Raw genomic sequence first — 12580 nt, 5'->3', positions numbered from 1 at the left:
TAGAAGATAAAATAGCGGAAATAGATGAAGTAGAGAGGAAAGAAGAAAAAAGAAATGAGGACAGCCTCAGACACTTCTGGGACAATGTTAAACGCCCCAACATTCAAATCATAGGTGTCCCAGAAGAAGACAAAAAATGAGGGCATGAGAAAATACTTGAAGAGATAACAGTCGAAAACGTCCCTAAAATGGGGAAGGAAATAGCCAGCCAACTCAAAAATACCAAAGTCCCAAACAGCACAAACACAAGGTTAAGCACCATAAGACACATATTAAGCAAAGTAAAAACAATTAAACACAAAGAGCAAATATTAAAAGCAGCAAAGGAAAAACAACAAATAATATACAAGGGGATCCTCATAAAGATAACAGCAGATCTTTCTTTTTTTTATTTTATTATTATTTATTTTAACCTTACAATATTGTATTAGTTTTGTCATACATCAGCATGTATCCACCACGGGTGTACAAGTGTTCCCCATCCTGAACCCCCATCCCACCTCTCTGCCCATACCATCCCTCTGGGTCATCCCAGTGCACCAAGCACTGGGCATACATACAAGTCATACACTGGACAGCATTCAAATCAAGCTTCTTGTATCCTGCATCGAACCTGGACTGGCAATTCCTTTCTTATATGATGTTATACACGTTTTAATGCCATTCTCCCAAATCATCCCACCCTTGCCTTCTCCCACAGAGTCCAAAAGTCTGTTCTTTACATCTGTGTCTCTTTTGCTGTCTTGCATACAGGGTTGTCATTACCATCTTTCTAAATTCCATATATATGTGTTAGTATACTGTATTGGTGTTTTTCTTTCTGGCTTACTTCACCCTGTACAATAGGCTCCAGTTTCATCCACCTCATTAGAACTGATTCAAATGTATTCTTTTTAATGGCTGAATAATACTCCATTGTGTATATGTACCACTGCTTTCTTATCCATTCATCTGCTGATGGACATCTAAGTTGCTTCCATGTCTTGGCTATTATAAACAGTGCTGCGATGAACATTGGGGTACACGTGTCTCTTTCAATTCTGGTTTCCTCGGTGTGTATGCCCAGCAGTGGGATTGCCGGATCATAAGGCAGTTCTATTTCCAGTTTTTTAAGGAATCTCCACACTGTTCTCCATAGTGGCTGTACTAGTTTGCATTTCCACCAACAGTGTAAGAGGGTTCCCTTTTCCTCCTCACCCTCTCCAGCATTTATTGCTTGTAGACTTTTGGATCACATTCTGACTGGCGTGAAATTGTACCTCGCTGTGGTTTTGATTTGCATTTCTCTGATAATGAGTGATGTTGAGCATCTTTTCATGTGTTTGTTAGCCATCTGTATGTCTTCTTTGGAGAAATGTCTATTTAGTTCTTTGGCCTATTTTTTGATTGGGTCATTTACTTTTCTGGAATTGAGCTGCAGGAGCTGCTTGTATATTTTTGAGATTAGTTGTTTGTCAGTTGCTTCATTTGCTATTATTTTCTCCCATTCTGAAGGCTGTCTTTTCATCTTGCTTATAGTTTATTTTGTTGTGCAGAAGCTTTTAAGTTTAATTAGATCTCATTTGTTTATTTTTGCTTTTATTTCCAATATTCTGGGAGGTGGGTCATAGAGGATCCTGCTGTGATGTATGTCAGAGAGTGTTTTGCCTATGTTCTCCTCTAAGAGTTTTATAGTTCTGGTCTTATGTTTGGATCTTTAATCCATTTTGAGTTTATTTCTGTGTATGGTTTTAGAAAGTGTTTCTAGTTTCATTCTTTCCATTCACCATTGCAAGGAAATGAATAAAATCCTTAAGAATATATCTACCTAAAGAAACTAAAGACCTATATATAGAAAACTGTAAAACACTGATGAATGAAATCAAAGAGGACACCAATTGATGGAGAAATATACCATGTTCATGGATCGGAAGAATCAATATAGTGAAAATGAGTATACTACCTAAAGCAATCTATAGATTCAATGCAATCCCTATCAAGCTACCAGCGGTATTTTTCACAGAGCTAGAACAAATAATTTCACAATTTGTATGGAAATACAAAAAACCTCGAATAGTCAGAGAAATCTTGAGAAAGAAGAATGGAACTGGAGGAATCAACCTGCCTGACTTCAGGTTCTACTACAAAGCCACAGTCATCAAGACAGTATGGTACTGGCACAAAGACAGATCTTTCAATAGAAACTCTTCAAGCCAAAAAGGAATGGCAGGACATATTTAAAGTGATGAAAAAGAAAAACCTACAACGAAGATTACTCTACCCAGCAAAGATCTCATAAATATATAAAGGAGAAATAAAAAGCTTTACAGATATGCAAAAGCTGAGTGAATTCAGCACCATGAAACTGTCTCTTCAACAAATGCTAAAGGATCTTCTCTAGACAGGAAACACAGAAAAAGTTTATAAAAACAAACCCAGAATAACAAAGTAAATGGTAACGGGATCACACTTATCAATAATTTCCTTATATATAATTATTTAATTACATTTATTAATGTAAATACATTTTACATTATTTACTAATGGAAATAAATAAATTTATTTATTAATGTGTTAAATGTTCCAGCCAAAAGACCAAGCATAGCCAAATGGATACAAAAACAAAACCACTACATATGCTGCTTACAAGAGACCTATCTTAAACTTAGGGATACACATAGACTGAATGTGAGGGGCTAGAAAGAGATATTCATGCAAATGGAGACCAAAAGAAAGCAGGAGTAGCTATAGTCATATCAGATAAAATAGACTTTGAAATAAAGACCATGTTAAGAGACAAAGAATGACACTACATAATGATCAAGGGATCAATAAAAGAAGATATAAAAATTACAAATATGTATGCACCCAACATAGGAGCACCTCAATACTAACACTAATATTAGCACATCAATGCTAACAAGTATGAAAGAGAAATAAACAGTAACACAATAATTGTGGTGGACTTTAATACCCCACTCACACCTATGGATATATCAACCAAATAGAAAATTAGCAAGGAATCACAAGCTTTAAATGATACAATGGACCAGTTAGACCTAATAGATATTTGCAGTGCATTTCACCCAAAAAACAATGGATTTCACCTTTTTCCCAAGTGCAATCAGAGCAATCTCCAGGATACATCACATCATGGGCCACAAATCTAGCCTTGTTAAATTAAAAAAAAAAAAAAAAAGAAAGAAAGAAAGAAAGAAAGGAAAAGACAAAAAAAAAAAAAAACTGAAATCATTTCAAGCATCTTTTCTGATCAAAATGCAGCAAGATTATATATCAACTAACAGGAAAAAAAAGACTATAAAATCACAAACATGGAGGCTAAACAGTATGCTTCTGAATAACCAACACATCATGGAAGAAACAAAAAAAAATCAAAATATGCATAGAAACAAATAAAAATGAAAATATGACAACCCCAAACCTACAGGATTTAGTACAAAGCAGCGCTAAGAGGCAAGTTCATAGCAATTCAAGCCTACCTCACGAAACAAGAGAAACATTACATAAACAAACTTTACACCTGAAGCAAGTAGAAAGAGAATAGAAGAACCACAAAGTAATAAGTAGAAGGAAAGAAATCATAAAAATCAGAGCAGATATATATGAAAAAGAAACAAAGAAGACTATAGCAAAGATCAACAAAACTAAAAGCTGGTTCTTTGAGAATATAAATAAAATAGACAAACCATTAGCAAGACTCATCAAGAAAAAAAGGGAAAAAGGATCAAATCAATAAAATTAGAAAGGAACATGAAGAAATCACAACAGACAACACAGAAATACAAAAGGTCATAAGAGACTACTATGAGCAACCATATGTCAATAAAATGGACAACTTGGAAGAAATGGACAAGTTCTTATAACAGTATAACCTTCCAAAATCGATCCAGGAAGAAATAGAAAATCTGAACAGACAATTCACAAGCATAGAAATCAAAACTATAACCAAATATCTTCTAACAAACAAGTGCTCAGTACCAGATGGCTTCACAGGTAAGTACTACCAAAAATTTAGAGAAGAGCTAACACTGAACCTACTCAAACTCTTCCAGAAAACTAAAGATGAGGGCAAACTTCCAAAGCCATTCTGTAAAGCCACCATCACCTTGATAGCAAAATCAGACAAAGATGTCACACAAAAAAAGAAAGAAAGAAAACTACAGGCCAATATCACTGAGGAACACAGATGCAAAAATCCTTAACAAAATTCTAGCAAACAGATTTGCTTTCTAGAAATCAGAATTGAAATAGACACATGTACCCCAATGTTCATTGCAGTACTGTTTACAACAGCTAGGGCATGGAAGCAACCTAGATGTCCATTGGCAGATCAATGGATAAGGAAGTATGGTACATATTACAGAAGGGAATATTACACAGCTATAAAAAGAGCACATTTGAGTCAGTTATAATGACGTGGATGAAACTGGAGCCTATTATACAGAGTGAAGTAAGTCAGAAATAGATACACCAATACTGAATATGAATGCATATATATGAAATTTAGAAAGATGGTAACAACGTTCCTATATGCAAGGCAGCAAAAGAGACATAGATATAAAGAACAGACTTTTGCACTATGTAGGAGAAGGCAAGGGTCAGATGATTTGAGAGAATAGCACTGAAACCACATGTAAAATAGATGACTAGGTCAAGCTCGATGCATGAAGCAGGGAACTCAAAGCCAGTGCTCTGGGACAACCCAAAGGGATGGGGTGAGGAGGGAGGTGGGAGTGGGGTTCAAGATATAGAGACACATGTGACCTGTGGGTGATTCATGTTGATGTATGGCAAAAACCACCACAATATTATAAAGCAATGATCCTCTGATTAAAACAAATTAATTTTTAAAAATCCATATATAAGTGGACCTGCACAGTTCAAACCCTCCTTATTCAAAAGTCAACTGTAGTTTGAATTAAATTATCATTTTAATATAGCCTCCTTTCGTCCTCTTAGCACTTAATCAGAAATTAGTATAGTTATTACATTTTTCTATGTAAGAAAACTGAATCTTTGCAATTTTCAATGATTACTTAGCCACCATGGCAGAACTTGAACTGTTATTGCAAGTTTTAGATGCACTGCTTCCCAACATAACTGCTTCCTGCATAGGAGGATGCACAGATGTGCATCAAATCACCTTTCTGTATTTATTGCCATAAACTTCTGTAATGGATATTGTTCTGGCTTTAAATTGAATTGGTCTATTTTAGGAATTTCAATAGGAGTCAGGCACACATGCATTAACCTAGTTTCTGAAGTTAACTCTGGAGAAACATTCCATTGCTTCTGCATAAAATTTTCAACTATTCTTTCTCTGAGATTAAAAATATTGAATGTGTTTCAGAAATGGTAATGTAATTGAAAACAGGTAACATATTGTCATTACTTATCATTAACAATCATAATGGAAATAATAGTAATGATAAAACTAACTTGGAAACCATCAGTTCAGTTCAGACACTCAGTCATCTCCGACTCTTAGTGGCCCCATGGACTGCAGCATGCCAGGCTTCCCTATCTATCACCAGCTCCCGGAATTCACTCAAACTCATGTCCATTGAGTTGGTGATGCCATCCAACCATCTCATCCTCTGTCGTCCCCTTTTCCTGCCTTCAATCTTTCCCAGAATCTCAGTCTTTTCAAATTGGTCAGTTCTTTGCTTCAGGTGGCTAAAGTATTGGAGTTTCAGCATCAGCATCAGTCCTTCCATTGAATATTCAGGAATGATTTCCTTTAGGATGGACTGGTTGGATCTCCTTACAGTCCAAGGGACTCTCAAGAGTCTTCTCCAACACCACAGTTCAAAAGCAACAATTCTTCAGCACTCAGCTTTCTTTATAGTCCGACTCTCACATCCATACATGGCTATTGGAAAAACCATGGCTTTGACTAGACAGACCTTTAGTTGGCAAAGTAATGTCTCTGTTTTTTAATATGCTGTCTAGGTTGGTCATAAGTTTTCTTCCAAGGAGTAAATGTCTTAATTTCATGGCTGCAGTCACCATCTGCAGTGATTCTGGAGCCCCCAAAAATAAAGTCTGTCATTGTTTCCCTATCTATTTGCCATGAAGTGATGGGACCAGATGTCATGATCTTCGTTTCCTGAATGTTGTGTTTTAAGCCAACTTTTTCACTCTCCTCTTTCACTTTCACCAAGAGGCTCCTTAGTTCTTCTTTGCTTTCTGCCATAAGGGTGGTGTCATCTGCATATCTGAGGTTATTGTTATGTCTCCTGGCAATCTTGATTCCAGCTTGTGCTTCATCCAGTCCAGCATTTCTCATGATGTACTCTGAATATAAGTTGAATCAGCAGGGTGACAATATACAGCCTTGACATACTCCTTTCCAGATTGGAACCAGTCTGCTGGTCCATGTCCAGTTCTAACTGTTGCTTCTTGACCGCATACAGATTTCTCAAGAAACCATAAGCAAAAAGAAATCCAACAGAACCACATGAATAGCTTTAATTTTTTTTAATTTTATTTTATTTTTAAACTTTACATAATTGTATTAGTTTTGCCAAATATCTAAATGAATCCGCCACAGGTATACATGTGTTCCCCATCCTGAACCCTCCTCCCTCCTCCCTCCCCATTCCATCCCTCTGGGTCATCCCAGTGCACCAGCCCCAAGCATCCAGTATCGTGCATCGAACCTGGACTGGCAACTCGTTTCATACATGATATTTTACATGTTTCAATGCCATTCTCCCAAATCTTCCCACCCTCTCCCTCTCTCACAGAGTCCATAAGACTGTTCTATACATCAGTGTCTCTTTTGCTGTCTCATACACAGGGTTATTGTTACCATCTTTCTAAATTCCATATATATGCGTTAGTATACTGTATTGGTGTTTTTCTTTCTGGCTTACTTCACTCTTTATAATAGGCTCCAGTTTCATCCACCTCATTAGAACTGATTCAAATGTATTCTTTTTAATGGCTGAGTAATACTCCATTGTGCATATGTACCACAGCTTTCTTATCCATTCATCTGAATAGCTTTAAAAAACAAACAAACAAACAAACAAAAAAACCTGTGTATTCCTAGAAACCATTTCCAGAAGTCCTTGAGTAGTCTGGATAACTTTGTTATAAGCATTTCAGGAGACTTGTGAAAGTGAAGTCACTCAATCTTGTCTGGCTCTTTTTGACCCCATGGACTGTAGCCTGTCAGGTTCCTCTGTCCATGGGATTTTCCAGGCAAGAGTGCTGGAGTGGATTGCCATTTCCTTCTTCAGAAGACCTGTATGTCCTGTCTATTTCAACAGAGTGAAGAATTCATTCATTATAAAATTAAAATTAATAGGGACTCAGAGCAGGTTAGTTTTAATGACGAAAGGTCCTTAAGACAGAACTGGAATAAGGGACACAGGACAACAGGGAATTAGCTGAATAACCAGTGAAGGAGAAGGAATTAACTGGTCAGATAAAGACTGTTAAAGACAGAAAGGATGTAAGGAACTAATATATGCAATCTACAAAGCTAAACTAGATAACTAAAGCTTTTTAGTAGCAAAAAGCTTGGCCTTATGTCCATAAACAAATTTTGACACCATTCTCAATGTATTAATAAATGCTACACATGACCTAGAATATTATGCTGCTTATTTATTAGTATTATATTAATCATTTGTGGCATATTATATCTATAAAATAAAATTTTAGATAAAGTTAAGAATGCAAACATGAAGTACAAAGCTCATGAAATATAAGCTACAATTCCTCTAATATAGCCACTACAATTAAGCTCGATACATAATATACTGGACAGCAAGTTACATGGAAAAAAGCCTAATATATACTTTGTATGTGATGCAGCCATGTTAATGATGATAATGTAACCCATAACTTCTGTAGGTGTTGACTTTTCTATCTTTAAAGTTGAAGCATTAATATTGTATTAGCATATTTTTCCATTTAATTTAGAACTGCTTTTCTAATGCTGTAAATTGACATGACATTCTTTTTATTTTACTGGTACCAACACTACGATTTCATGATCACTGACTAATCAGCACTGAGAAAAAAGGATTTTAAAAACAGTTCAAGCCTGTACATGTGCCTGCAAAACGCTAATGTGGCAGCTGCTGGAAACCTGCAGTCTCCTTTGAATAAAGGAATAAAGTAAAATTGAATGTGCATCTCCTCAGCCTTATTTAATGGCTTATAAATCATTTGCAACAGAAAATAAAAAAGTGTTTCTTTTCTATTTTTCAACCTAGAATTATATACTTCTGTAAACATTATTTTTCCCTCTGTACCTTTCCTTTCTCAAAAAAAAAAAAAAAAGATATTCATTATGTTCTCTTTAGTACATGCTTTACATGGTAATGATCTAGAGTATGCCTGTCAAACTGGGAATCTGTTACTTCCAATACATTGTAATAAATCTCAGGACTAGAACCCACATTACAGATAACCTAATACAATTTACTCATTTAAAACATCAAGAATCCAAACCCTTGAGACCTAAAGTGATTTTTTCCCAAGGTCACACCCTGTAGATTACAAGACCAGTAGACCAACCTGTCATACTATGCTAGCCTGCTTCTGGGTTTGACTACAACTCCCAAGTTCAGAAACCAGACCAGTGCTCTTATTGCAAGAAATGCATTGCAAATGGGAAAATTTTTAAAAAAAATACTGTATCTATGTTTAATTACTTTTTGATTTATTGCTACCTGTTAGTATATTTAATTTTTGTCTGTATTACATTTTTTACATTTAGCTTTGGGTTTACTTTTCTTTTCCTTAGTCAGAATTTCTTCTAAGTGTCATCTGTCCCTCTGCAGGTTTTAGACACTGAACATATTGATCATCTCTCAAGTCCCTTTCTCGATGTTTCCTTTTTAACAGTACTGCAATACTCTGCATTTTCCCAAAGTTGTATTATCTAATTATTCACAATTACTCTCAATATGGGAGTATTATTTTCACAAAAGTTTTAATGTAAATATTTACCCTTAAAGTTATCAGATTTCTTGGTATTTCCAAATCTTATTTTCTTCAGCCTTTCTTAAACTCTCTTTATTCAGTAACCTGTTACTGAATTCCTACTGTACACCACACTGTTAAGATGTGGACATACCAAGAATAAAGCATGCGCCCAATTCTCCATAAGCTCATAGTCACTGATTAGCTAGCTTCTTTTGTCATTCAATTATTCGAACTTTTGGAATATTTTCCCAAACTACAACACAAAACAAGAATATGCTCATCCCTAAACCACAACCATAATAACTCCACTCTTCAGTTTATCAAGCTGTTGTATTTCTTGTCTTTCTAATCTTTTATACCTTAGACTCTCATGCTGGGAAAGATTGAGGGCAGAAGGAGAAAGGTGTAACAGATGATGAGATGGTTGGATAGCATCACTGACACAAGGGACATGAGTTTGAGCAAACTCAAGAAGAGAGTGAAGGATGGGGAAGCCTGGCATGTTGCAGTCCATGGGATTGCAAAGAGTCAGACATAACTTAGTGACTGAACAACAACAAATGTATCTTCATAGTGTTAAATAACAAAAATCCAGACCCAACCTACCTTTAGGTGAGGCACCAAACTCCGCCTTTTAAAATATACTCTATGTGTGACCTTAGGAAATACACTTACGCTCTCTGAGACTTATTTTCTTTACATGCAAATAGGAATGCTATTAGAACTACTTCAGATGATTGTTGAGATACTTAATTGATATTCTAAAACAGGACAATGGCATATAATAAGTGCTATAAATATTACCAGTTATTACTTGGAAAATCCTTATTCCAAATACAAAAACTCCCCCTTACTATTAATTTCATTACACATTATGCAACTTATCTTTCTTGACAAATTACCCAATTACCTATTCTAAATATTTACAGGATGTTTCTTCAATTGTTTGTATACCTGAACCAATACCAATTATGCTCTTGTCTTTGCACATTACATTAACCTAGTTTTGTACATTATCTTCCAGATGAAGATTCTGTATAACTTAATCCAAATATATGGAGATATGATTTCGCACTGTTAAAATTATGAAAATTCAATCTACCTATAAATGTTTGAATTAATTCAACTGTACACAAAATATCTCCCGCTTTTTCCTTTTTTCTTCTCTGTCTTCTTCTCTTTCTCCTTCTTTCTCTTTACTCCTTATTACTGTCTTACCTTGGGCCATCACTCCAATCAGGGCATTGACAGAGTAGTACCCAAAGTCTTCTTATCCTTCTCTCAGTAGATCAAATACTTGCAAAGGCCTTATGTTTCTTAATAATGATATATAGTTTATATTACACCAACACACTCTTTGATCTTGTTCCTTTTTAGTTTCATCCTTGTGTTTTGAAATGAGGTATCTCAAAAAATTACATATTATATATGGAAATAGATATACATATAAATTAAGTATATTATATTTTACATGTCCCTATATTTATACTTCTCTATGCCTCTCCATGGAGAAGGAAATGGCAACCCACTCATGTTCTTGCCTGGAGAATCCCAGGGACAGGAGAGCCTGCTGGGCTGCCGTCTATGGGGTCGCACAGAGTCAGACACAACTGAAGCGACTTAACAACAGCATGCCTCTCCAAGACACAAATATTAAACAGTGCAGAAATTCTAGGAGCACTAGTTCTTTTCCAAGTATCAGCATAAACATATTCAGAGATTACTCTTGAGGCTAACTATAAGTATATAATCATTTCTGTTTCATTTTCTTATCAAAAGTGGTTATGATTTAGTCATAATATCTAGCCATGACTTATAGTAGTAGTTTCCTGTAACAAATACTTGATAAGAATAAATTTATAAAAATTATCTCTTGTACCAGATCTATTTTTAAACTCTTTGTTGTGGATATCACAATATATTTTTTAATATTCAATCTTCATTGCATTATAATTGTATCAAAATATATTATGATGGACTATAATCCATTATAAGAGAGATGGATTTGACATACAGTTGAGTAGGGTCAGAATCATTACGAAGATATACTGGATCTAAATAGTTAAGGTGTTTGTTTACCTTGTGTTAATTATCAAGTGAATAAACACATAAGTTCTTCCATACCATGGTGTCACAAAACTCTATCCATAACTGAGTTTATTCGAGAATGAACCGCTATAAAGAGAGCAACAGAAATTCTTATTTTGGTTTTACCGTATATGAAATTTTTGTTCCCAATTTCAGAAGTAATTAATTCTCAAGTATCATAGCAACTAAAGTTTTAACTTACATAAAGTGATAGATTTTGTGGATGTATTTATAGTTTAAACAGAAATGGTAATAGGCTAGATCACTCTAAGTGCTGTCCAAATGAGCCACTTATAACAATAACAAACATCTGTATAACTCCTACTTTTTATTCAACATTCTAGGACTAATCAACTTACCTTCATAATTTACCTAATACAAAATATAGCTCTTTACCTGCATGTTGATCTGTCTCTTGCCTTTTAATACTAACTTGTGAGTCAGCTTGTAGAAATGTTATCAAATTTAATAAAATATTTTAGAAATGACTGAACCACAGAGAATATAAGTAGCAGAAAGCTAAGACTGAGATATAAAATATTTTTCAACCTTTAATTTACTTTCTGATATTTAAAATTTCTCCTTAAATTTGGCTGTGAACCTTCTGACAATCAAAACAAAAAGATTCACAAACTTGTCACATGCTTTTCAGTTAATAGAAAAGAAAAACATGTTGATGCTTCAGAGATACAAAAACTTTAAAGTGATTAATTCTAAAGGAAAGTTTTCACTTGGGTTTTACAGAACAGTGGTGGACAGTGTTTTCAATAACATCTATGCAACTTTTAAAAATGAGATTTTAAGGCTGTTTCTTACAGAATTTTTCAATGAAAATTTATGGAATTAAAACCATGATGTAACTCAATGAAAGATATTCTTCAAATAGATCTATGTGTTTCCAGATCACCCTGACCACAATACAAATGGGCAAAAATCCAAAAGAAAATACTAAACTATGACCACTGTAAATTGGACTGAAATATAAAAAATTTATTAATTTTGTAAGTTTAGGCCACTTCATACTGTGCCACTACAATGTAAATTGATATATTTTACAAAATCAGTGTATGATATAAAAGAAGTCTAAGAATGCCTCTTATGTATTACTATGTCATTCAGGTCAACCACATCTCCCTCTAGGGTACACTGGGCACAATTTGGACTCAGTGCCTGAAAACCTTTACTAGGTTTGGAGTCTTAAGATAAAAGTTCCCATTTTTACAATATGTTTATATTGGGAGACAAGAAAATTATGGTCCAGGCATTATTATTTTATATTGATTCAATGAATAAAAGTTTTAAAATATCAAAATGTCACCATCTCACACCAGATGATGAACCTAAGCCAGTCTTAAAAATCCTGCTTCCACTTCCAGTGATAACTTCAGGGAGGGACAAACATCCAAATCTGACAATATGATAGGAAGGTTGGTATTAGGAAGTCCTTGGGGAAAGCTGCCTTACCATGAATGAGGTATCATTTCTGGCTGTGATCTCTATATGAGCCTGAGAATGAACCCAGCAATGAGGAAGGTAAACACTGATT

General features: G+C 34.8%; 1 protein-coding gene across 1 annotated transcript in view; it reads right to left on the bottom strand.

Moving 5' to 3' along the window:
* The window catches only part of CNTN5 (contactin 5), a 1686091-nt gene that overhangs the window by 1499815 nt on the left and 173696 nt on the right, over positions 1–12580 (bottom strand). The gene's annotated exons all lie outside the window — the stretch shown is intronic.

Source organism: Bubalus bubalis, chromosome 16 (assembly GCF_019923935.1).
Source record: "Bubalus bubalis isolate 160015118507 breed Murrah chromosome 16, NDDB_SH_1, whole genome shotgun sequence".
In the NCBI taxonomy this organism is placed as follows: domain Eukaryota; kingdom Metazoa; phylum Chordata; class Mammalia; order Artiodactyla; family Bovidae; genus Bubalus; species Bubalus bubalis.
The sequence above is the reverse complement of the archived record's forward strand: the minus strand, read 5'-3'. Positions and strand labels throughout refer to the sequence as shown.